The following is a 15239-nucleotide window of genomic DNA, read 5'->3' on the forward strand; positions in this document are numbered from 1 at the left end:
GGTCCCCTGGAAAGGGAGTCATAGACAGTTATGACTTACCATATGGGTGCTGGGAACAAAACCCATGCTCCACATGAAAGGAGCAAATGGTGCCATTGCTTTTGGTTTTTCCAGACAGGGTTTCTCCATATATCAGCCACTTTGTAGACCAGGCTCCCCTCAAATTCACACAAAGATCCACCTGCCTCTGCCTCCTGAATGCTGGGATTTAAAGGCATGCGCCACCATACCGGCCCGGTAAATGTCTTTTCAAAGTAATTGATTCACATCAATATTTTCCAAGTTATATTTAATATTATAGATTCTTCCTGTATTTCTCTAATTTTATACTTTGCCCATAGAATTTTGATTGTTAATGCTAACAATCGATTAGCAATATGCATAAATAATGTTTAACATCAATAGTGCTTCGCACAGTAAATCATGCTATGTGGTTCAAGGGTAGAGAGAGATTTCTGTGTAGTTTTTCTTTTGCTTCAGTTACATTTTTGTTTGTTTTTTTGTTTTGCTTTTCAAAGAGACAGGGTTTCTCTGTGTAGCCTTGGCTGTCCTGAACTCGCTATATAGACCTGATCGACCTCGAACTCACAATGATCCATCTGCCTCTGCCTCCACCTCCCTGGTGATGCCATTTGCCAAGGTAGAGGAGACTGGAGGAAGAGCAGATATGGAGAGAGATTTTGCCAGATGGGGTAGAGGAAGGCACCTGTTTGAATAAAAATACACTGTGTTCATGTGGCCTCACACGGTGATACCAGGTAGGAATACACCTGTCATCTCAGCATTCGGGAGAGACAGGAAGATCACCGCTTCCAGAGAAGAGTATGTAGTGATTCTGCTTCCGTAATGTGAGTAAATTACTTTCACATTTACTAAAGAGTCTTGAACTGTAAATACAAATAATGTTTTGGGACAGTCAGCTGTGATAATGCCACATGAAGAAGGAAAGATAAACTCTTGGTGTTGTTTATTTCAAAGAGTTTTCTTCTCTCTTGTTCCAATCTAAGAGTCTAGTCTAAGTGTCCTGAGCAAAGACTCACTTGGGAGGTAGAGGCAGGTTTGTCTACAGAGTGAGTTCCAGAACAGCCAGAGCTATACAGAGAAACCCTGTCTCAAAAACCAAAAGAAACGAACAAAGATAATAAAAAGATAAGAGAAAAAGTACATTCTGTTTGTTTGTTTTTCTTTCAATGCCAGAGAACACACCCAGGGTTAGGCAAGCATTTTGCTCAGTAGCTCTTCTATAGATGTCTCCTAGATGCTGTTTCTGTCTGTCTGTCGCAGCTTAGGTTTGGCTCGCCTCTCAGCATTTTTCAGCATCCTGTTTTTTTCCCACTTGAACCCAATAGGAAAGAAAATGATTTTGCTTACATAATCATTCTTTTCCTAGGATTACCCTTTGCTGCTTTTTACAGCCTGGATAGAAATTTTCTCTTGAATTCTTCTCAGCCATTTCCTGTTCTTTGAAGGCTGGCACTGTTATAAAAAGCTAATTGGCATTAGACACAAAAGATTATTCATTAACTTTTCTGTAAGGCCCACAGCTCCTTCCAAGTCTAATATTTTTAAAGGACCCATATCTTTCCTTCTGAACAGACATTTAGAATACATTTGAATAGAGGATCTGAATTTTTAGAACAATTGCTTTACATGCCATATTTAGTTTAAAAGTTATTTTTCCAAAGAAACAATATTATAAATGGTAGTTTTATTTCCCCAACTAACTCCAAAGTCTTTTTAATTTTCACCATAAGTAATTTAATTGCCAGTACTAACAGCATAGAATCAATGAGTGTGAGGCAAAAGTCAGTCCAGAGGTACAATAAAAATAGTAAAATGTGGGCTTGGGTGTGGCTTAGCAGGTACAGGTGCCTGCTGCTAGCCTGACAACCTGAGTTTGATCCTGAGTTTATATGTCCAGAGAATGAGAAGTTCAAGGTTGCCCTTGGCTACATAGTGAATTTGAGACCAGTCTGAAATAACTGAACTTGTGTCAAAACAATCAAACAAACAAAAACAAGACGAAAACCACAAACAGACAAGGGATTGAGAAATAGCTGAGTTGGTAAAGTGCTTGCCAGGAACTGAGTCCAGTCTTCAGTGCTTACATAAAAAGGCAGGTTTGTAATCACAGTGCTAGTAGATTGGAAAAATCCTTGGGGTTCACTGGCAGGCCAGCCTAGCCTCAATTCCAGGAACCACAGATCTCACTGAAAGACTCATTCTCAAAAACCAAGATTGTGGCCATTGAGGCGGCTCAGCAGATAAAACAGAAGCACCGGCTGCCAAGCTTGACAACCTGAGATTGATTCATGTGCAGAAGGTCATCCTCTGACCCAGTACATGCTGTGGCTTATGCATGCCCACACATGTATATGCTGGGGGTTGCTCTGGTGCTATGTATTTTAATGCTAATTGTTATGATCCCCGAGGTCTGCTTGCTGTCTTTTACGAACAGACACTCATGTACCCCCAAAATGACATTGGTAACCTTGCCTAACAAATTTTTCCTGATTGGCTAAGTAAAAAGGCCTATACCTGGAAGGGCAGAAGGAAGATTCTTGGGCTTTGGGGACAGAAGGACCACAGAACAGAGACAGGTACCAAAGGAGAAAGAAAGAACAGAGTCACCATGGGATAGGAAAGAATCATGTGGGCCGGGAGGAAGAACTCTGAAGTTCCAAATAGAGAGAAGTGGCCTAGAAGTAGAGCATAAAAAGCAAAGTGTTTTGGGGTTATGGATGGGCAGTAGCCCAGGTAGAAATGATTAAAGCAGACAGCATGAGGTAGGGGCTGGGTGATAAGGAGATCACTTAGATGGGAATATCTGCGCAGCCCCAGGCAAAATAAGGTTTATTAGGTGTCTGTGTCTTTATTGATTTGATAGTGGGTTAGATAATACCACTGTAATTATAGATATTTAATAGTAAACATTATTAGCTATATTTTAATATTTTCTACAACCCATACATACATACAAAATTTAAATGTAATAAAATATTGTAAAAATAATAAAATACCTCAATTTCTTATTTTATAAGGGAAAAAATCTCTTATTTTATCAGGGAGGCAGAGGCAGGAGGATCTCTGTGAACTCAAGGCCAGCCTGGCTGACAAAGTGAGTCCAGGATAGGATAGCTACACAGTGAAACCCTGTCTCAAAAAAACAAAAAACAAAAACTGAGGCTTAGAAGTCCTCTTTTATTGGAGTCTTTTTAGCTCACATCTAGGAAATTTACATATTTTTCTTTTCAATTTGTATTATATAAATCTAATATGGCTCAATATGATGTCTTGGTGTTATAAATGAAATGATTACTGCAACTTTTACATACATTGGTCCTTCTTAGAATGTGGAAGTAGCTCCTCAGTATATATGGCATTTAGTTCTCTGAAATTCTGAATCCTTGGACACAACTGATCACTCTAATCTTTGTGTCCTATATATATTCCATGTAACTTTCATATCACTTACTTCTGTAATCTGTACTACATGTGAATTTGTTCATCTATAGTAGTAACTACTTAATAATAATAGTAACTACTAACAGTTCTTAAGAACAGAAAATGAGTTATATATTATGATTTTCAAGCCAGGCACAGTGGCGCACACCTGTAATCCCAGCACTCAGGGACTCAAGAGGCAGGACGATCTCTGTGAGTTCAAGGCGAGCCTGGTTGACGAAGTGAGTCCAGAACATGGAAGGCTACACAGAGAAACCCTGTCTCAAAAAAAAAAATATGTATATATATGCATTTCATTGATATTGTTTTTCCCCAGGGGACTGTGAGTCCAGATGACTAAGGTTAGGAATATTATGTAATATTCATCTTTGTGATCATTACATACTTTTCACTAAATTTTATTTTGAGATGATTATAAATTTACTTGTTATTTTTATAAGTAACATAGGGGCTGGGATTAGGGTGGGGGATAGCTTAAGTTGTTAAAGTACTTGTTCCACATGAAGATCTGAGCTCAATTTCTACAGCCCATGTTAAAATGCTGAGTGTGTAATCCCCGAGTGGGAAACAGAGACGACAAGCTGGTCCCCGAGGCTGTCTGGCTAGGCAGTCTCCCCTGATTGTTGAATTCCAGGCCAGTGGGAGACACTGACTCAAATAAGGTAGGTGGCTTTCCTGACAATAATACCTCAGATTGCCCTCCCACCCACCCACGCACACAGACATACACACTTATTAACAAAAAGTCTTTAAAATAATTAATATTATGAGATTTCTTTTTCTTCATTTCCCCCAGTATTAATATACCTAAAATCATAGTAGATCGTCAACAAAGATACTGTTATTGACACAGTTAAAATACAACTAATTTTTATTACCAAAAAACCCTATCTCTTATAGCCCTACTCACTTTTTTCTTATATCTCTTTAGCCGGATTGTATGAGGCAAGACATAGACAGAAAAGAAAGGGAACATGGGAAGGGGAAGGAGACCCTCACTTGGGAATCAGGTAGACGCCTCTCCCCGAGAGTGTAGAATTCTGGCACAATTAACATTTGTTCTAAAGGACACCTACACAGAGACAGTATTCTTTTTATATAAATGTTTCAAATAAGAATATTAAAATAGCAGTGAATCATGCTTAAGGCTGAGCCATTCATGACCTTTCAGTGTGGGTTCTTCTTTCCCGCTGTCAACATGCAGTTTTCTAGGAATCCCACAGGAACTTTTATTTACAGTAAAAGGCATGCCTTAACCCTTGTGCGACCCTGCGACCCATGGTTTGCCTGTTGAGATAACAACCCTATCCAAGGCACATCCAAAACTACCCTGTAATCTAAGTCCCTTAGAAATCCTTTCCGATGTAACTTGAGAGCCAGTAAAATCGTATATTTGGCCATCGCTCAGACACTTAAATGAAACTTTATCATGAAAATCCTGTACCCACATTAGGTGTGTCTTGTCCTTTCTCTGAATGCCTCTTCCTGTTCACCTTAAGATGTAGCTCAGTAATGAGATATTTGGCTAGCAAATATAAAGCCCTGAGCTTGATAAACACACACACACACGCACACGCACGCAAATAGCAACAAAAATGTCTTCTTAATAAATGATTATTTTTTTCTTTTTTTATGTTGGCTCATTCTAAAGTTCTTTTCTGCCACCATGTCAAGAATCCTGTATTCACCTGAGGGCGGGGAGGGGGTCCCAGTGCTGAAGGATGTGTCGTGTTCCAGCACCACCATCCTCTCTTACTGCTTATGGTCCCCATAGTGTGAGCAACATTCTGAAACCATTCCTTTCCAGTTTATGTTCTGCCTCACTGCACACCCACCCAGAAGCAACAGAGCCCAGTGACCACTCAAATTAATTCATCCTCCCTTATATTTTTCCTTGGCTATTATATTATAGCAACACCATGTAACAGAAAATTGGCACTGACAGATGAGTCATTGATGTCACTCTTCCATTGATATCATGGTTCAGAAGCCTTGAGAACTGGCTAGTTTGTGGGAAGGATTTGGAAAAGTTTGGAGAAGAAAAGCCTAGAATTCTGTAAGTGCAACTTAATGAGAAATTATGGGTGGGAGCTCAGAAGATGAGAATGCTGATAGAACACAGATAATAATGTCTAGGCTCTCAGTTTTTCAGATGGCAGTGGATCCTAGAGAATTAGGCTAATGGCTATTGCATTGCATTCTGATAAAGAAATTATCTACATGCCTGAGACTTTGTGAGAAGCTAAAATTTAAGGTAGCAGACTAATTTATCTGGTATCACATCATTTGTCCTGTGGCATGGCAATTGCTGGCTTTTTAAGTCAGATTTACAGTGAAAATTTCAACCAAATGGATTTGAAAAACATGAAGTTTGGTCAAAAAAGAATGTTTGAAGTTGAGGCCAATGGTGGGATTGTTGAAGAGTGTGTCTTTAAAGACAAGCCATGTGCTCTTTATCAGAGTAATAAGAAAGGTGCCTGAAGGACATCTCCGGAATCAGTTCTACCCATCCAGAGCAAGATCAAGGATGTAAAGTTATAAATTCCTTTGAAAGAGACTGCTTTGAGAAGGGAACTCCAGAGAATCCTGCACACACTGGGATTCTCTAGAGAGTATCTAGACCAGACAGCTGTGGTCCAAGGTTGTTCAGTCAACATTCAGTTTTGCAGTAGACCTTGCCATCATGCACATGATGCCGTTTGCAAGCATGTAAAATGTAAGAGTTGTGGGGTCACAGAGTTCTTTTACCTAGATTCCAAAATGCAGGCTGTGAGTACAGATAACATGTGGTTTTCTAAGATCTGCTGCAGGCTGCCTCTGAGAGGGCAGGGTTCAGAGTTAAGGGAATGAAGCCTAAGATGCAATGAGACCCTATGTCAGAGTTGCCAGAAACATGGGTCATCTGCTTAGAAAAGGGACAAATAGAAGAGCCAACTCAGAAGAGAGATTGTGTAAGTTGTAAGCAACAAGAATACAGGGACAGGGCTTCTCCAGCTCGTTAGAGTCTATGGCTGACCCCATGTCTCAGACGTCTGATGTGAAACTACGGGATTTAATGTTTATCTGCTGACTTCAGGCATTTTCCGATATTTCCTGGCTGTTCTCCTGTTTGTCCCTTTTGGAATCAGGGTGTTTTCTCTGTGCTCTTGTATCTTGGTTGAACATTTCTTTGAAAAAAAAAAAAAAAAAAACAGATTCTATGAATTTGTTTGCCTTGAGTCTCAGTATAAACTTTGTCAGGTTCTAATATATTTGTGAGAGAATGCCTTCTAGAAGTTGTCCTCTGACATCTCAATCTCAATCACAAACACATACACGTCAGTATAGAAAATCTGATTAATTAGACCTAGTTTTCAAGGTGTGTGTGGTGTGCACTTCATTGTGTATGATTCTTCTGAAGAGTCACTAAGTTTTCTAGATCTGTCTGCCCAGATTTAGCAAGTCCTCAGCAAACCACTTCAGGTACTTTCAGCCTTGTTTATTCTCCTGGTGGGGATATAATGAGACTAAGCTTTTGATATTTTCTGAGATCTTGAGCCTCTATTTTGTGTTAGTTTTTGTTTTGTTTTCACTGTTTTTTCTCTCTATTATGCAGTCTATTCATTGAATGTTTTATTTCAGGATTGTATTTTAAGTTCTCTAATTTTAACTTTTTTTTTTACATCTTATAGTTTCTACTTTTTAAATGTGTTTCAAGTGTGTTAGTAATTGTTTGTTGAAGTAATTTTATGATGGCACCATTAAAAGCTTTGTCTTAAAGGTCAGCAAGATGACTCAGCCAGTAAAGGCACCTGCTGGCCAAGCCTGATGACCTGAGTTTCATCTCCAGGACTCACATAGTGTAAGGAGGGAATTGACTTCCATAAGTTGTCCTTTGACCTGCACTTATGTGCAGTGGTATTCCTGAATGTACCTGTACACATAAATATGCATACAACATAAATAAAAATGTAATAAAAATTTAAAAACCTTTTCAGTTTAGTGTTGATATCTACTGATTTATCTTTTGATTCTGGTTGAGATTTTTCCTGGTTCTTGAAATATTTGATTTCCATTGAAACCTGGACATTTGTGGCATTATTAAACCATGTATATTAAGTCAGGTGGTAATGGTGCACGCCTTTAATCCCTGCACTTGAGAGGCAGAGGCAGGCAGAACTCTGTGTGATCTGAAGATCAAGGAGAGCCTGGTCTACAGAGTGAGTTTTAGGACAACCAAAGTTGTCTCGAAAAACCAAAACAAACAAACAAAAAAACTAAAACAAAACAAACAAAATAGCAGAAACCCTGGGTATTTCTTTTTCACCATGTTTTTGGGTATGGAGGGCTATGTGTGGTGGAATCAAAGGTGGTATACTAGACAAGCACGCCTCCCGTTAGCCAAGAGTCCAGGTGTTACAGGAACCTCTGTGTTAGCACATCCTGCAACACTGCAGTGGTAGAAACAGAAGAGGAACTCATTATTGCCACATGGGTATAGAAGTCCTCATTCCCTGCTGAGCTGTCCCCATGCCGAGTTAGAAGAGCAGAAATGCCTCATTACTGTTTGCTTCATAGTCTCTACTGGTGCTTGACGTAGAAAATCAAAAGGCCTCATTACCATTGTGTGGTGAGAGTCCTGGCTCACCAGTAAGCTCCACACTCCAGTGTGTGTGGGGGGGTACTTTATTAAAGCCTCACCTAGTCTTTGCTGGCATTGGTGAGACAGAGTTACAGTGGTCTCTGTGCTGTTCATCTGGAGTAGAGCATATTGTCTTAAGTATTTTATACTACTCTGTTCTTTCCCTCATTTTTTGACTACAGAGAGCAAAGATTTAAAAAAATATTTTTTCTGGTATCTGTTGACATTTCTGGGTTGCCACTTTCTTTTTCTCCAAATCTGAGGTACATGAAGGCAAAAACAAAACAAAAAAACTCGGACATTTTACAATCCTGCCATTTCTTGGATCTATGTTGAAGACCATTAGCTTATGTCTCCTGGTAAAGAAAGACCTAAGCCACAGGGTGGCTTTTAGACAATAAAAATAAAGATGCCAGGACCTTTTAATATTCCAAAGCTTAGGCCTTAGCTGGGCAGACTCTCAATTAGCTCATCTACATTAACCCATTCATTTTGCCTCATCCAGCCACATAGCCAACTATCCTCCCAGGCCCACAACCACATCTCTTAACCTCTGTGTGTCCCCTGCAAAAAGCCTTTCCTCTTTCCTCTTCCCAGAGTTTCTTTCTCCCTACCAGGAAGTCCTGCCTTCCACTTCCTGCCCAGCTATAGGTTGTCAGCAACTTTTATTATCCAATCAGGGATAATTTGGGAAGCAAGGCCTACACAATGTCATCTTGGATAGGTAAGGATTTGCTCTTTGCTCATAAAGCAGCAAGGATCTTGGAGGCGCAAGCAATTAATATTTGAATGCATAACAAGTTTTAGATAACCCCAACAGATCTAGCTAGCCTAACCTTTGGTTTCTACATTTTAAGGTCTTTTTTGTTTGTTTTGTATGTGGAGTTCTAGGCCTTTAAAAAAATATATGCTCCATGAAAAGAATAGAAAAAAGAGTATTTGTTTCATCTTCACAGAAGCAGAAGCTATGAGTGGCTGTTAAATGACCTTTAATGATTGTCATTAAACTTATTGTGTATTAGCCAGCAGGATGGCTCAGTGGGTAAAGGCACTATAAGTTCAACCCCCTGAACCCTGATGGTGGAAGGAGAGCTAACAACTTCTACAAATTATCCTCTGACCTCTACACTGTGGTGTGTTTTACACAGCCTGCACTCATACACATACACACAAAATGAATAAATATTTGAGAATTAAAACAACCAGAAAAACTTACTATAATACAAGCACTAGTCTGTTTTATTCATATTTGCTTATTTAATCCTCACAGTAATTAAATATCATTTGCATATAAAGAGCCCAAGGCACTGAAAGATCAAGGGACACAGTTACTAAGTGACAGCCAACATTTGAATGTACCATAGTCTGTTCTCTTTATTTTGTTTATTATTATATGTATGTGTATGATGTGTATGTATATTATTTAAAAATTTTTAAAGTGTGTGTGTGTGTTTGTATTTTGAGATAGTCTCAAAGTCCAAGGATCCCTAGGTCCTAGATTTACAGGTCATTGTGAGCCATCAGGTTCTGGGAGCGAAACTCAGGTCCTCTGAAAGAGCAGTATATGCTATTAACTGATATATAATCTCTCCAGCTTCTGGTAATGTTTTCTTTTTCTTTCTTTCTTTTTGTTTGGTTTTTCAAGACTGGGTTTCTCTGTGTAGCCTTGGCTGTCCTAGACTTGCTTTGTATACCAGGCTGGCCTGGAATTCACAGAGATCTGCCTGCCTCTGCCTCTCAGAGTGCTGGAATTTAAGGTGTGTGCTATCATGTCTGGACTTTGTTGATGTTTTTTAAAAAAATTAAGCACAATTAGTAAAATGTGGCAGAATGTAGTTGATTGTATGGTATAAATAATTGATAGCCAAAATATTTAGCACAGGGTACTCAGATATACATGCAGGCAAAACACTAATACACATAAAATAATTTTTAAATTAAAAATACACAAAAGCAGCCAGGCATGAGTTCAAGATGAGCCTGGTCTACAAAGCGAGTCCAGAACAGCCAAGGCTACACAGAGAAACCCTGTCTCGAAAAAACCAAAAAGAAAAAGAAAAAAGGGGGGCTGGAGAGATGGCTGAGAAGTTAAAGGAGTACTGGCTGCTCTTCCTAAAGGTCCTGAGTTCAATTCCCAGCAAATACATGGTGGTTCACAACCATCTGTAATGAGATCTGGGGCCTTCTCCTGTGCACCTGGCGTGCAGGTACACATGCAGGCAGAACACTGTATAAATGATAAATAAATTAAAAAAAAAAGAAGAAGACACTATTTGCTGGGATTTCAGTTCTTCTAGTTTGACATGTAAATTCAGTGTAATGTCAGTCAGAAAGCAAGCAGGTGTATAGGTAAACTAACTCTAACATTGCTGTAGAGGGAGGTAAAATGGCACAGCCTGTAAAGGCACTTGCCAGCAAATCTAGCTGCCTATATTAGTCAATCCTTGGGGCCCACATGGTGGAGGGAACTGACTCCCACCATGGGCCAAGGAACGGCAAGGAACAGAATTTTCCCTTTAGCCTCCAGAAGGAATGTAACACCAATGATAGATTAGATCTCAGTGAGACCTGTTTCAGACTTCTGGCTTCCAGAACTGCACATAAATATTTGTGTTGTTTTAGCCGCCAAGTTTTTAATAATTGTTACAGCAGTAATGGAAAACGAGTACAGTTACTATACTGTACTGTATTTCTTGATGCCAGGCTTTCTCACTGCTATTTCCTTTCTCTATCTTCCTTCCACCTCCTATTCTCACTTCCACCCGGGCATGCCTTACGTGGCCACTCTATCTACAGAGTTTGTCTCTGTATTTTTCCCTTATATAATGTTGATGGCCAAACAGTGCATGTTTCCTGCTCACTTTTTAAGAGTGAACTGCTGGGAAGAGCACTTGCCTAGTACACCAAGGCCCTGGGCATGATCCCCAGCAGCACAGATTAACAGGTAAATACCACTGCTGCCTGCAAGTGTTCCCACAGCTCCCCTCACCCCAGGCTTTGACTTACAGTCCTGTTCTGAGCCCCGTTTCTTGTGTTTTTGTTTTGTCTTTTCATTTTGGCTTTTTTCAAGACAGGGTTTCTCTGTGTAGCCTTGGCTGTTCTGGACTTGCTTTGTAGACCAGGCTGATCTCGAACTCACAGAGATCTACCTGCCTCTGCCTCTCTTGAGCGCTCGGATTACAGGCGTGCGCTACTATGCCCAGCTTTCTGTGCCCTTATATTACCCCCCACTTGTTTGTGTCATTAAGGGAATGTATAAATGTTCTAGCCCTAGGAGAGCAGGAGTGCATCTTTCTCAGCATCGTATTTCTCTTAATGATAACTAAATTCTAGGATTCCTTCTATTTTTAAAAACTTGGTTTGTTTCCTTCTCCCACTGTTGATTGAGAAAAGAGCTAATATTTTACCTACATAACGTTTTGGTACAGGCTGGTGTCTGTTGCTCTTCATGGACTCTTGGGGCTTTTTACCATTCACTGCAAGACTCTGACTGTCTTTGCCTGCAACATTTGTCCTCTTAAAACTTACTACTGCTATTGCAGTGGGAACAGCACATTGCTACAGTGCATGTATGGAGGTCAGAGAACTTCTTTTTCTCCTCCCACCTTATCTGGGTTCCAGGATTCAAATCACGCTGCTGGAGTCATTTGGCGGGCATCTTTATCCTGAGCCATCTCACCAGCCCTTATCTATATTCTTGATCTCAGGAATTCCTTCCCGTGCTTAGAGATAACTCTTGAATCTAGACATAAATTAGGTGGGGAAACCTTTATCTGGCCATTTTACTTTTCCCACAGGGCACACAAGGAGAGTCTGAGTCAAACAACTCATTTCCACTCTGTGTCTTTCTGAAATCAGTGCAGAGTGAATTGCACTTTTGCTTAGCTCATGACTGTTTTATAACCTAATTTAAGCTTCCTTTAAAGAAAAGAAAAATTGAACCAGCTAGATGGTTTAGTGGGTAAAGATGTTTGCTACCAAACTTGACAACTTGAGTTTTATCTCTGGGAACTCATATATTGGAAAGAGAAATCAGACTCCCACACATCATTCTTTGGCCTGTACATATATCTGTAACATGTACATAAACACTGTCACCTCCCCATGAATAAGTGTTAAAAATAATTTAAAATAAAACAAAAATATCATATGAACATGAGAACCTTAAAGATATATAATTCACAGTTTACAGGCCAACAAGATGGCTCAGGGGGTAACAGTACTTGCCTCGTGGAGCCTGGTAACCTGAGTTTGAGCCCCAGGACCCACACAGTAAAAGGAAAGAACTGACTCCCACAAGTGATCTGACCTTGACACACATGCCATGGCACACAGTATTGCTTACTCCCACATTCACACAAAATAAATGTTTTAATGTTATTTTTAGGCTCCCCCCCCCAATGGGCTACAGCTGGGATATAATGTGAATAAACTGTAATTAATAAAAAATAAAATAATTTTTAAAAATAAATAAATTTTTTTAAATGTTATTTTTTAAAAGTTTACATGAGGGGCTGGAGAGATGGCTCAGAGGTTAAAAGCACTGGCTGCTCTTCCAGAGGTCCTGAGTTCAATTCTCAGCAACCACATGGTGGCTCCCAACCATCTATAATGAGATCTGGTGCCCTCTTCTGGTGTATAGGTGTACATGCAGACAGAATATTGTACACATAAAAAATTAAAAATTATTTTAAAATTTTATATGAAAATGAGAACCTATAAGTATATAATTCACTATTTCTATTTCCAAAGAAAGGAATAGGGAGCCCTTTCTAAAGAAGCAGTAGACCTTTCTCTTCCAGTCCCAGATGCTGCGGGAGCTGCGGGTTCTGTGCAGACATGGCCAAGTCCAAGAACCACACCACACACAACCAATCCTGCAAATGGCACAGAAATGGCATCAAGAAACCCTGGTCACAAAGATACGAATCTCTTAAGGGGGTAGATCCCAAATTCTTGAGGAACATGCATTTTGCCAAGAAGCACAACAAAAAAGGCCTAAAGAAGATGCAAGCAAACAACGCAAAGGCAATGAGTGCGTGAGCAGAGGCCATCAAGGCCCTTGTGAAGCCTGCAGCTGTTAAACCCAAGATGCCAAAGGCCCCTAGCCGCAAACTCAGCCACCTGGCTTTCATCGCTCACCCCAAGCTTGGGAAGCAGATTCGAAGCTACATGGCTAAGGGTCGTAGGCTCTGCAAATCAAAGCCCAAGGCTCAAACCAAGGCAGAGGCCACAGTTCCAGCTAAGGGCAAGACTTCAGCTCTAGCTCCAGCTTAGGCTCCCAAAGGTGCCCAGGCCCCTGTGAAGGCCACGTAGGAAATGGTTCTACTAATGTGAAGACAGACGGACTGGTGTGACACACCCACCTACATACTGTTTACAGATGACCAGTGTCCTATGTTGTTTTTACAAATAAACCTGAGGCAAGAGCTGTTGAAGAAGAAGAAGAAGAAGAAGAAGAAGAAGAAGAAGAAGAAGAAGAAGAAGAAGAAGAAGAAGAAGAAGAAGAAGAAGAAGAAAGAAGGAGGAGAAGGAGAAGAAGAAGAAGGAGACATGAGAAAGAGCCTCTGTGTCAGCGGTTCTCAGCCTTCCTAATGCTGCGACCCTTTAATATGGTTCCTCATGCTGTGACCCCCAACCATAAAATTCTTTTCATTGCCACTTCATAACTGTAATTTTGTTACTGTTATGAGCTGTGCTGTGAATACCTATATGCAGGATATCTCATATGCCACCCTGTGAAAGGGTTGTTCGTGGTCTTGACCTACAGGCTGAGAACTGATGCTCTGTCTAGCAGTGTTGTTCACTGCTGTTGAGGTCAGAGCAGTGAAGCATTTAAAGAGAACAGGGAGTGCTGGCCAGTTGATGTGATTATGTAGTGCTATAATTTTGACTCAGAAAAATTGCTAACACTAGATATTATTTTTCCTGAAGAACTGCTCAAATCCAAATAAGGATGTGAATGTACTTGGAACTCAGTAAAAACTTAATGAGAATGCTTTTATCTGATTGGTTTTGTTTGGACTCTGGTTACTATACAAAGCATAAAAAGTGGTTTTGCTCCAATTTCTAAACAGAATGAAAAGGATTGTCCTAATTGAATTCGTGTTGAATTCTTGCAACCCCACACAGGTCAATTTGTGAGATAGAACAAAAGAATAGGGAGCCCAGAGGGTGATATGAGGCCCTGACAAAATGCTATAAATGTTAGGAATGTTGTTCTTACCATGTATGACACCCTTAAATAAAGAATGTTGTGTGGGATTTGCATTCATCTCCATATTAAAAAGGCCATATTGGAAACAAAATGCCATAGAGTTTAGAAAAGATGAGGGTTAAGATCATCTAAAAATTAATGCTTTTATTCCATAAGAATTTGACTACAATTTATATGATGCTTATGCGTAGGTATTTACCTTTAGATAATTTGAGGCTAGACTTTGCATAAAATGAGGATTCCTTGAAATGAGATGAGAATAAGGAAGCTAGCTAGAGTTATAGTCAGAACATTGAAATGATAATATTTTTAGTACACTGGAATGGCAGACATTGTTCTAAACACACACACATTTTATATATATATATATATATATATATATATATATATATATATATTTCATTTAAATATAATTGCAGTATATTTTGGTGACTTAATTCTATGTACACAATCTCAGAGAATTATCTGCAAATCTTTTTTTTTTTTTAACCTTTTCTTGCTGCCAGCTGTGATGGTGTACACCTTAAACCCAGGCAGATCTCTGTGAGTTCAAGGCTAGCCTGGTCAACAAAGCAAGTTCCAAGACAGCCAGGGCTACACAGAGAAACCTTGTCTTCAAACAAACAAAACAAGCAAACTTGTATTTATTCTTCAACAATTTCATAGATGTATATAACATATCTTGATCATAACCACTCTGAAGGAAGTCCTTTTCCTCCTAGAAACGGTTTCTGTGAAGTGTGTGTGTGTTTGTTTGTTTGTTTGTTTGTTTGAGACACTTTCACAATAGAGTCCAAGCTGATCCTCTGACTCAGCATCCTTCTGCCATAGCCTCACTGCCGATTATAGGTATGCACAAAGCATGTAGCTGCTAAGTAAATGTAATGCTTTAAAAATTAATCTGAGGGCTGTAGAGCTGGCCCAGTGGTGGAGGAC

The 15239-nt window shown here is 39.7% G+C and overlaps 1 protein-coding gene and 1 pseudogene across 1 annotated transcript in view; both read left to right on the forward strand.

Moving 5' to 3' along the window:
• Nucleotides 1-15239, forward strand: part of Zswim5 (zinc finger SWIM-type containing 5) — a 104853-nt gene that overhangs the window by 36926 nt on the left and 52688 nt on the right. The gene's annotated exons all lie outside the window — the stretch shown is intronic.
• LOC129685091 (60S ribosomal protein L29-like) lies at nucleotides 12926-13402 on the forward strand (annotated as a pseudogene).

Source organism: Psammomys obesus, unplaced genomic scaffold, assembly GCF_907164565.1.
Source record: "Psammomys obesus unplaced genomic scaffold, mPsaObe1.curated_primary_1811, whole genome shotgun sequence".
Classification (NCBI taxonomy): domain Eukaryota; kingdom Metazoa; phylum Chordata; class Mammalia; order Rodentia; family Muridae; genus Psammomys; species Psammomys obesus.